The sequence below is a fragment of the Leptodactylus fuscus genome, unplaced genomic scaffold (assembly GCF_031893055.1).
Source record: "Leptodactylus fuscus isolate aLepFus1 unplaced genomic scaffold, aLepFus1.hap2 HAP2_SCAFFOLD_108, whole genome shotgun sequence".
Lineage (NCBI taxonomy): Eukaryota > Metazoa > Chordata > Amphibia > Anura > Leptodactylidae > Leptodactylus > Leptodactylus fuscus.
The window spans coordinates 169327-180332 of NW_027439902.1; the positions used below are offsets into that span (position 1 = coordinate 169327).

Consider the following 11006-nt stretch of genomic DNA (forward strand, 5'->3'; position numbering starts at 1 on the left):
TAGTGTCCTGGGGGTCTGTATGTGGGGGGACGGGACAATAATATGTACCAAGTGTCCTGGGGGTCTGTATGTGGGGGGACGGGACAATAATATGTACCAAGTGTCCTGGGGGTCTGTATGTGGGGGGACGGGACAATAATATGTACCAAGTGTCCTGGGGGTCTGTATGTGGGGGAGACGGGACAATAATATGTACCAAGTGTCCTGGGGGTCTGTATGTGGGGGAGACGGGACAATAATATGTACCAAGTGTCCTGGGGGTCTGTATGTGGGGAGACGAGACAATAATATGTACCAAGTGTCCTGGGGGTCTGTATGTGGGGGGATGGGACAATAATATGTACCAAGTGTCCTGGGGGCTGTATGTGGGGGGGGGGGGGGGGACGGGACTATAATATGTACCAAGTGTCCTGGGGGCCTGTATGTGGGGGGATGGGACAATAATATGTACCAAGTGTCCTGGGGGTCTGTATGTTGGGGGATGGGACAATAATATGTACCAAGTGTCCTGGGGGCTGTATGTGGGGGGGGGGGGGGGACGGGACTATAATATGTACCAAGTGTCCTGGGGGCCTGTATGTGGGGGGACAGGACAATAATATGTACCAAGTGTCCTGGGGGTCTGTATGTGGGGGAGACGGGACAATCATATGTACCAAGTGTCCTGGGGGTCTGTATGTGGGGGGATGGGACAATAATATGTACCAAGTGTCCTGGGGGTCTGTATGTGGGGGAGACGGGATAATAATATGTACCAAGTGTCCTGGGGGTCTGTATGTGGGGGGACGGGACAATAATATGTACCAAGTGTCCTGGGGGTCTGTATGTGGGGGAGACGGGACTATAATATGTACCAAGTGTCCTGGGGGCTGTATGTGGGGGGATGGGACAATAATATGTACCAAGTGTCCTGGGGGTCTGTATGTGGGGGGATGGGACAATAATATGTACCAAGTGTCCTGGGGGTCTGTATGTGAGGGGGGATGGGACAATAATATGTACCAAGTGTCCTGGGGGTCTGTATGTGGGGGGGGGGGGGACGGGACAATAATATGTACCAAGTGTCCTGGGGGTCTGTATGTGGGGGGATGGGACAATAATATGTACCAAGTGTCCTGGGGGTCTGTGTTTGGGGGAGACGGGACAATAATATGTACCAAGTGTCCTGGGGGTCTGTGTTTGGGGGAGACGGGACAATAATATGTACCAAGTGTCCTGGGGGTCTGTGTTTGGGGGAGACGGGACAATAATATGTACCAAGTGTCCTGGGGGTCTGTGTTTGGGGGAGACGGGACAATAATATGTACCAAGTGTCCTGGGGGTCTGTATGTGGGGGGATGGGACAATAATATGTACCAAGTGTCCTGGGGGTCTGTGTTTGGGGGGGATGGGACAATAATATGTACCAGGTGTCCCGGGGGGCTGTATGTGGGGGAGACGGGACAATCATATGTACCAAGTGTCCTGGGGGCTGTATGTGGGGGGATGGGACAATAATATGTACCAAGTGTCCCGGGGGGCTGTATGTGGGGGGGACGGGACAATAATATGTACCAGGTGTCCCGGGGGGCTGTATGTGGGGGAGACGGGACAATCATATGTACCAAGTGTCCTGGGGGCTGTATGTGGGGGGATGGGACAATAATATGTACCAAGTGTCCTGGGGGTCTGTATGTGGGGGGAGACGGGATAATAATATGTACCAAGTGTCCTGGGGGTCTGTATGTGGGGGAGACGGGACAATCATATGTACCAAGTGTCCTGGGGGTCTGTATGTGGGGGGATGGGACAATAATATGTACCAAGTGTCCTGGGGGTCTGTATGTGGGGGGATGGGACAATAATATGTACCAAGTGTCCTGGGGGTCTGTATGTGGGGGGATGGGACAATAATATGTACCAAGTGTCCTGGGGGTCTGTGTTTGGGGGGGATGGGACAATAATATGTACCAGGTGTCCTGGGGGTCTGTGTTTGGGGGGATGATGTCACACACACATAGGATTACAGAGCAGAGCATTGACCTTCCTGTGCCATATCACTTCTGCCCTCAGAATATTACTAATGATATGAAGATCTTGGTTTTAAGAGGAAATTTGAAAAACAAAAAAGATGGGAGGATCTGTCTACCGCCCAACCCCCGCTCTCTGCTCACTCAATGACCTAACACTTCCATCCTCTATTATCAGAACCTCCCCCGCTTGTATACAAGACTTCTCCCGAGCTGCACCACTTCTCTGGAATGCTCTACCCCGGACAATCAGAGGAACTCCCAATTTCTACAGTTTCAACTGGAAACTAAAGACACATCTTATCAGAGCGGCCGATCACAATGTCTAACGTAAACCCTTCCCCCTCCTCTGTCCCCGCCCCCACATTACCCCACATGATATGATGTCATCTCAGGGTAACTTTATAGGTCCGAGCTCCATCCACATGTTACAGGACACGACTGGTGACGGCTCATAAAGTCTTATGTTTGTGTAATGACAGTCACCTCTATTACAGAAGTGTCTGACCCCTGTATAAGTAATGCCGCCCCTGCTACCTCCTGTGTCCCCCCCTCTACCTCATAGATTGTAAGCTCTTGTGTCACCCCCCTCTACCTCATAGACTGTAAGCTCTTGTGTCCCCCCTCTACCTCATAGACTGTAAGCTCTTGTGTCACCTCCTCTACCTCATAGATTGTAAGCTCTTGTGTCACCCCCCTCTACCTCATAGACTGTAAGCTCTTGTGTCACCTCCTCTACCTCATAGATTGTAAGCTCTTGTGTCCCCCCCTCTACCTCATAGACTGTAAGCTCTTGTGTCACCCCCCTCTACCTCATAGACTGTAAGCTCTTGTGTCACCTCCTCTACCTCATAGATTGTAAGCTCTTGTGTCACCTCCTCTACCTCATAGACTGTAAGCTCTTGTGTCCCCCCCTCTACCTCATAGACTGTAAGCTCTTGTGTCACCCCCCTCTACCTCATAGACTGTAAGCTCTTGTGTCCCCCCTCTACCTCATAGACTGTAAGCTCTTGTGTCACCTCCTCTACCTCATAGATTGTAAGCTCTTGTGTCCCCCCTCTACCTCATAGACTGTAAGCTCTTGTGTCCCCCCCTCTACCTCATAGACTGTAAGCTCTTGTGTCACCTCCTCTACCTCATAGATTGTAAGCTCTTGTGTCCCCCCTCTACCTCATAGACTGTAAGCTCTTGTGTCACCTCCTCTACCTCATAGATTGTAAGCTCTTGTGTCACCCCCCCTCTACCTCATAGACTGTAAGCTCTTGTGTCACCTCCTCTACCTCATAGACTGTAAGCTCTTGTGTCCCCCCTCTACCTCATAGACTGTAAGCTCTTGTGTCCCCCCTCTACCTCATAGACTGTAAGCTCTTGTGTCACCCCCTCTACCTCATAGATTGTAAGCTCCTGTGTCACCCCCTCTACCTCATAGACTGTAAGCTCTTGTGTCCCCCCCTCTACCTCATAGATTGTAAGCTCTTGTGTCCCCCCTCTACCTCATAGACTGTAAGCTCCTGTGTCCCCCCTCTACCTCATAGACTGTAAGCTCTTGTGTCACCCCCTCTACCTCATAGATTGTAAGCTCTTGTGTCCCCCCTCTACCTCATAGACTGTAAGCTCTTGTGTCACCCCCTCTACCTCATAGATTGTAAGCTCCTGTGTCACCCCCTCTACCTCATAGAGTGTAAGCTCTTGTGTCCCCCCTCTACCTCATAGACTGTAAGCTCCTGTGTCCCCCCTCTACCTCATAGACTGTAAGCTCTTGTGTCACCCCCTCTACCTCATAGACTGTAAGCTCTTGTGTCACCCCCTCTACCTCATAGATTGTAAGCTCTTGTGTCCCCCCTCTACCTCATAGACTGTAAGCTCCTGTGTCCCCCCCTCTACCTCATAGATTGTAAGCTCCTGTGTCACCCCCTCTACCTCATAGATTGTAAGCTCTTGTGTCCCCCCTCTACCTCATAGACTGTAAGCTCCTGTGTCCCCCCCTCTACCTCATAGATTGTAAGCTCCTGTGTCACCCCCCTCTACCTCATAGATTGTAAGCTCCTGTGTCCCCCCCTCTACCTCATAGACTGTAAGCTCCTGTGTCCCCCCCTCTACCTCATAGATTGTAAGCTCCTGTGTCACCCCCTCTACCTCATAGATTGTAAGCTCTTGTGTCACCCCCTCTACCTCATAGATTGTAAGCTCTTGTGTCCCCCCTCTACCCCATAGATTGTAAGCTCTTGTGTCACCCCCTCTACCTCATAGATTGTAAGCTCTTGTGTCACCCCCTTCTACCTCATAGATTGTAAGCTCTTGTGTCCCCCCTCTACCTCATAGACTGTAAGCTCTTGTGTCCCCCCTCTACCTCATAGACTGTAAGCTCTTGTGTCACCCCCTCTACCTCATAGATTGTAAGCTCTTGTGTCACCCCCTCTCCCTCATAGACTGTAAGCTCTTGTGTCCCCCCTCTACCTCATAGATTGTAAGCTCTTGTGTCCCCCCTCTACCCCATAGATTGTAAGCTCTTGTGTCCCCCCCCTACCTCATAGATTGTAAGCTCTTGTGTCCCCCCTCTACCCCATAGATTGTAAGCTCTTGTGTCACCCCCCTCTACCTCATAGATTGTAAGCTCTTGTGTCACCCCCTTCTACCTCATAGATTGTAAGCTCTTGTGTCCCCCCTCTACCTCATAGACTGTAAGCTCTTGTGTCCCCCCTCTACCTCATAGACTGTAAGCTCTTGTGTCCCCCCTCTACCTCATAGATTGTAAGCTCCTGTGTCACCCCCTCTACCTCATAGATTGTAAGCTCCTGTGTCACCCCCTCTACCTCATAGATTGTAAGCTCTTGTGTCCCCCCTCTACCCCATAGATTGTAAGCTCTTGTGTCACCCCCTCTACCTCATAGATTGTAAGCTCTTGTGTCACCCCCTTCTACCTCATAGATTGTAAGCTCTTGTGTCCCCCCTCTACCTCATAGACTGTAAGCTCTTGTGTCCCCCCTCTACCTCATAGACTGTAAGCTCTTGTGTCCCCCCTCTACCTCATAGACTGTAAGCTCCTGTGTCACCCCCTCTACCTCATAGATTGTAAGCTCCTGTGTCACCCCCTCTACCTCATAGATTGTAAGCTCTTGTGTCACCCCCTCTACCTCATAGATTGTAAGCTCTTGTGTCCCCCCTCTACCTCATAGATTGTAAGCTCTTGTGTCACCCCCTCTACCTCATAGATTGTAAGCTCTTGTGTCACCCCCTCTACCTCATAGATTGTAAGCTCTTGTGTCCCCCCTCTACCTCATAGATTGTAAGCTCTTGTGTCCCCCCCTCTACCTCATAGATTGTAAGCTCTTGTGTCCCCCCTCTACCTCATAGATTGTAAGCTCTTGTGTCACCTCCTCTACCTCATAGACTGTAAGCTCTTGTGTCCCCCCTCTACCTCATAGAGTGTAAGCTCTTGTGTCCCCCCTCTACCTCATAGATTGTAAGCTCTTGTGTCCCCCCCTCTACCTCATAGATTGTAAGCTCTTGTGTCCCCCCTCTACCTCATAGACTGTAAGCTCTTGTGTCACCCCCCTCTACCTCATAGATTGTAAGCTCCTGTGTCACCCCCTCTACCTCATAGACTGTAAGCTCTTGTGTCACCCCCTCTACCTCATAGATTGTAAGCTCTTGTGTCACCCCCTCTACCTCATAGACTGTAAGCTCTTGTGTCACCCCCTCTACCTCATAGATTGTAAGCTCTTGTGTCACCCCCTCTACCTCATAGATTGTAAGCTCTTGTGTCCCCCCTCTACCTCATAGATTGTAAGCTCTTGTGTCCCCCCCTCTACCTCATAGAGTGTAAGCTCTTGTGTCACCCCCCTCTACCTCATAGATTGTAAGCTCTTGTGTCCCCCCCTCTACCTCATAGATTGTAAGCTCTTGTGTCCCCCCTCTACCTCATAGATTGTAAGCTCTTGTGTCCCCCCCTCTACCTCATAGATTGTAAGCTCTTGTGTCACCTCCTCTACCTCATAGACTGTAAGCTCTTGTGTCCCCCCCTCTACCCCATAGATTGTAAGCTCTTGTGTCACCCCCTCTACCTCATAGACTGTAAGCTCTTGTGTCACCCCCTCTACCTCATAGAGTGTAAGCTCTTGTGTCACCCCCTCTACCCCATAGATTGTAAGCTCTTGTGTCACCCCCTCTACCTCATAGACTGTAAGCTCTTGTGTCACCCCCTCTACCTCATAGAGTGTAAGCTCTTGTGTCACCTCCTCTACCTCATAGATTGTAAGCTCTTGTGTCCCCCCCTCTACCTCATAGATTGTAAGCTCTTGTGTCACCCCCCTCTACCCCATAGATTGTAAGCTCTTGTGTCACCTCCTCTACCTCATAGATTGTAAGCTCTTGTGTCCCCCCCTCTACCTCATAGATTGTAAGCTCTTGTGTCACCCCCTCTACCCCATAGATTGTAAGCTCTTGTGTCACCCCCTCTACCTCATAGACTGTAAGCTCTTGTGTCACCCCCTCTACCTCATAGATTGTAAGCTCTTGTGTCCCCCCTCTGCCTCATAGACTGTACGCTCTTGTGTCCCCCCCTCTACCTCATAGACTGTAAGCTCTTGTGTCCCCCCTCTACCTCATAGATTGTAAGCTCTTGTGTCACCCCCTCTACCCATAGATTGTAAGCTCTTGTGTCCCCCCCTCTACCTCATAGACTGTAAGCTCTTGTGTCACCCCCTCTACCTCATAGATTGTAAGCTCTTGTGTCCCCCCTCTACCTCATAGATTGTAAGCTCTTGTGTCACCCCCTCTACCCCATAGATTGTAAGCTCTTGTGTCCCCCCCTCTACCTCATAGACTGTAAGCTCTTGTGTCACCCCTCTACCTCATAGATTGTAAGCTCTTGTGTCACCCCCTCTACCCCATAGATTGTAAGCTCTTGTGTCCCCCCTCTACCTCATAGACTGTAAGCTCTTGTGTCACCCCCTCTACCTCATAGACTGTAAGCTCTTGTGTCACCCCTCTACCTCATAGATTGTAAGCTCTTGTGTCACCCCCTCTACCTCATAGAGTGTAAGCTCTTGTGTCACCCCCTCTTCCTCATAGATTGTAAGCTCTTGTGTCACCCCTCTACCTCATAGACTGTAAGCTCTTGTGTCACCCCCTCTACCTCATAGAGTGTAAGCTCTTGTGTCACCCCCTCTTCCTCATAGATTGTAAGCTCTTGTGTCACCCCTCTACCTCATAGACTGTAAGCTCTTGTGTCCCCCCCTCTACCTCATAGACTGTAAGCTCCTGTGTCCCCCCTCTACCTCATAGATTGTAAGCTCTTGTGTCCCCCCTCTACCTCATAGATTGTAAGCTCTTGTGTCCCCCCTCTACCTCATAGACTGTAAGCTCTTGTGTCACCCCCTCTACCTCATAGATTGTAAGCTCTTGTGTCCCCCCCTCTACCTCATAGACTGTAAGCTCTTGTGTCACCCCCTCTACCTCATAGAGTGTAAGCTCTTGTGTCCCCCCCTCTACCTCATAGACTGTAAGCTCTTGTGTCACCCCCTCTACCTCATAGACTGTAAGCTCTTGTGTCCCCCCTCTACCTCATAGACTGTAAGCTCTTGTGTCCCCCCCTCTACCTCATAGATTGTAAGCTCTTGTGTCACCCCCTCTACCTCATAGAGTGTAAGCTCTTGTGTCACCCCCTCTACCTCATAGATTGTAAGCTCTTGTGTCACCCCCTCTACCTCATAGATTGTAAGCTCTTGTGTCCCCCCCTCTACCTCATAGATTGTAAGCTCCTGTGTCCCCCCCTCTACCTCATAGATTGTAAGCTCTTGTGTCACCCCCTCTACCTCATAGATTGTAAGCTCTTGTGTCACCCCCTCTACCTCATAGATTGTAAGCTCTTGTGTCCCCCCTCTACCTCATAGACTGTAAGCTCTTGTGTCACCCCCTCTACCTCATAGATTGTAAGCTCTTGTGTCCCCCCTCTACCTCATAGATTGTAAGCTCTTGTGTCCCCCCCTCTACCTCATAGATTGTAAGCTCTTGTGTCCCCCCTCTACCTCATAGATTGTAAGCTCCTGTGTCACCCCCTCTACCTCATAGATTGTATGCTCTTGTGTCCCCCCCTCTACCTCATAGATTGTAAGCTCCTGTGTCACCCCCTCTACCTCATAGATTGTAAGCTCTTGTGTCCCCCCCTCTACCTCATAGATTGTAAGCTCTTGTGTCCCCCCTCTACCTCATAGACTGTAAGCTCTTGTGTCCCCCCTCTACCTCATAGATTGTAAGCTCTTGTGTCACCCCCTCTACCCTCATAGATTGTAAGCTCTTGTGTCACCCCCTCTACCTCATAGATTGTAAGCTCTTGTGTCACCCCCTCTTCCTCATAGATTGTAAGCTCTTGTGTCACCCCCTCTACCTCATAGACTGTAAGCTCTTGTGTCCCCCCTCTACCTCATAGATTGTAAGCTCTTGTGTCCCCCCCTCTACCTCATAGACTGTAAGCTCTTGTGTCCCCCCCTCTACCTCATAGATTGTAAGCTCTTGTGTCACCCCCTCTACCTCATAGAGTGTAAGCTCTTGTGTCACCCCCTCTACCTCATAGATTGTAAGCTCTTGTGTCACCCCCTCTACCTCATAGATTGTAAGCTCTTGTGTCCCCCCCTCTACCTCATAGATTGTAAGCTCCTTGTGTCCCCCCCTCTACCTCATAGATTGTAAGCTCTTGTGTCACCCCCCTCTACCTCATAGACTGTAAGCTCTTGTGTCCCCCCTCTACCTCATAGACTGTAAGCTCTTGTGTCCCCCCCCTCTACCTCATAGACTGTAAGCTCTTGTGTCACCCCCTCTACCTCCATAGATTGTAAGCTCTTGTGTCCCCCCTCTACCTCATAGATTGTAAGCTCTTGTGTCCCCCCTCTACCTCATAGAGTGTAAGCTCTTGTGTCACCCCCTCTACCTCATAGAGTGTAAGCTCTTGTGTCACCCCCTCTACCTCATAGAGTGTAAGCTCTTGTGTCCCCCCTCTACCTCATAGACTGTAAGCTCTTGTGTCACCCCCTCTACCTCATAGACTGTAAGCTCTTGTGTCCCCCCTCTACCTCATAGACTGTAAGCTCTTGTGTCCCCCCTCCTCTTAAGCCTTCTCCCCTCTACCTCATAGATTGTAAGCTCTTGTGTCCCCCCCTCTACCTCATAGATTGTAAGCTCTTGTGTCCCCCCCTCTACCTCATAGATTGTAAGCTCTTGTGTCCCCCCCTCTACCTCATAGATTGTAAGCTCTTGTGTCACCCCCTCTACCTCATAGATTGTAAGCTCTTGTGTCCCCCCTCTACCTCATAGACTGTAAGCTCTTGTGTCACCCCCTCTACCTCATAGATTGTAAGCTCTTGTGTCCCCCCCTCTACCTCATAGACTGTAAGCTCTTGTGTCACCCCCTCTACCTCATAGATTGTAAGCTCTTGTGTCACCCCCTCTACCTCATAGATTGTAAGCTCTTGTGTCACCCCCTCTACCCCATAGATTGTAAGCTCTTGTGTCACCCCCTCTACCTCATAGACTGTAAGCTCTTGTGTCACCCCCTCTACCTCATAGACTGTAAGCTCTTGTGTCCCCCCCTCTACCTCATAGACTGTAAGCTCTTGTGTCCCCCCTCTACCTCATAGACTGTAAGCTCTTGTGTCCCCCCCTCTACCTCATAGAGTGTAAGCTCCTGTGTCACCCCCTCTACCTCATAGAGTGTAAGCTCTTGTGTCACCCCCTCTACCTCATAGATTGTAAGCTCTTGTGTCACCCCCTCTACCTCATAGATTGTAAGCTCTTGTGTCCCCCCCTCTACCTCATAGATTGTAAGCTCTTGTGTCACCCCCTCTACCTCATAGATTGTAAGCTCTTGTGTCACCCCCTCTACCTCATAGATTGTAAGCTCTTGTGTCCCCCCCTCTACCTCATAGATTGTAAGCTCTTGTGTCCCCCCCCTCTACCTCATAGACTGTAAGCTCTTGTGTCCCCCCCTCTACCTCATAGAGTGTAAGCTCTTGTGTCCCCCCCTCTACCTCATAGAGTGTAAGCTCTTGTGTCCCCCCCCTCTACCTCATAGATTGTAAGCTCTTGTGTCCCCCCCTCTACCTCATAGATTGTAAGCTCTTGTGTCCCCCCCTCTACCTCATAGACTGTAAGCTCTTGTGTCCCCCCCTCTACCTCATAGATTGTAAGCTCTTGTGTCCCCCCCTCTACCTCATAGATTGTAAGCTCTTGTGTCCCCCCCTCTACCTCATAGATTGTAAGCTCTTGTGTCCCCCCCTCTACCTCATAGATTGTAAGCTCTTGTGTCCCCCCCTCTACCTCATAGATTGTAAGCTCTTGTGTCCCCCCTCTACCTCATAGACTGTAAGCTCTTGTGTCCCCCCCTCTACCTCATAGATTGTAAGCTCTTGTGTCCCCCCCCTCTACCTCATAGACTGTAAGCTCTTGTGTCCCCCCCTCTACCTCATAGATTGTAAGCTCTTGTGTCCCCCCCTCTACCTCATAGACTGTAAGCTCTTGTGTCCCCCCCTCTACCTCATAGATTGTAAGCTCTTGTGTCACCCCCTCCTACCTCATAGACTGTAAGCTCTTGTGTCCCCCCCTCTACCTCATAGATTGTAAGCTCTTGTGTCCCCCCTCCACCTCATAGATTGTAAGCTCTTGTGTCCCCCCTCTACCTCATAGATTGTAAGCTCTTGTGTCCCCCCTCTACCTCATAGACTGTAAGCTCTTGTGTCACCCCCTCTACCTCATAGATTGTAAGCTCTTGTGTCCCCCCCTCTACCTCATAGACTGTAAGCTCTTGTGTCACCCCCTCTACCTCATAGATTGTAAGCTCTTGTGTCCCCCCCTCTACCTCATAGACTGTAAGCTCTTGTGTCACCCCCTCTACCTCATAGATTGTAAGCTCTTGTGTCCCCCCCTCTACCTCATAGATTGTAAGCTCTTGTGTCCCCCCCTCTACCTCATAGATTGTAAGCTCTTGTGTCACCCCCTCTACCT

General features: G+C 50.3%; 1 long non-coding RNA gene across 1 annotated transcript; it reads right to left on the minus strand.

Moving 5' to 3' along the window:
• Window positions 1–2636: 2636 nt before the first annotated feature.
• LOC142186613 (uncharacterized) lies at window positions 2637–5392 on the minus strand. Its single transcript, XR_012712182.1, has 3 exons — window positions 5357–5392; window positions 2822–2893; window positions 2637–2708 (listed from the first exon to the last, which is right to left on the minus strand). It is a non-coding gene; the product is annotated as an uncharacterized LOC142186613 (long non-coding RNA).
• Between the last annotated feature and the right edge of the window lie 5614 nt (window positions 5393–11006).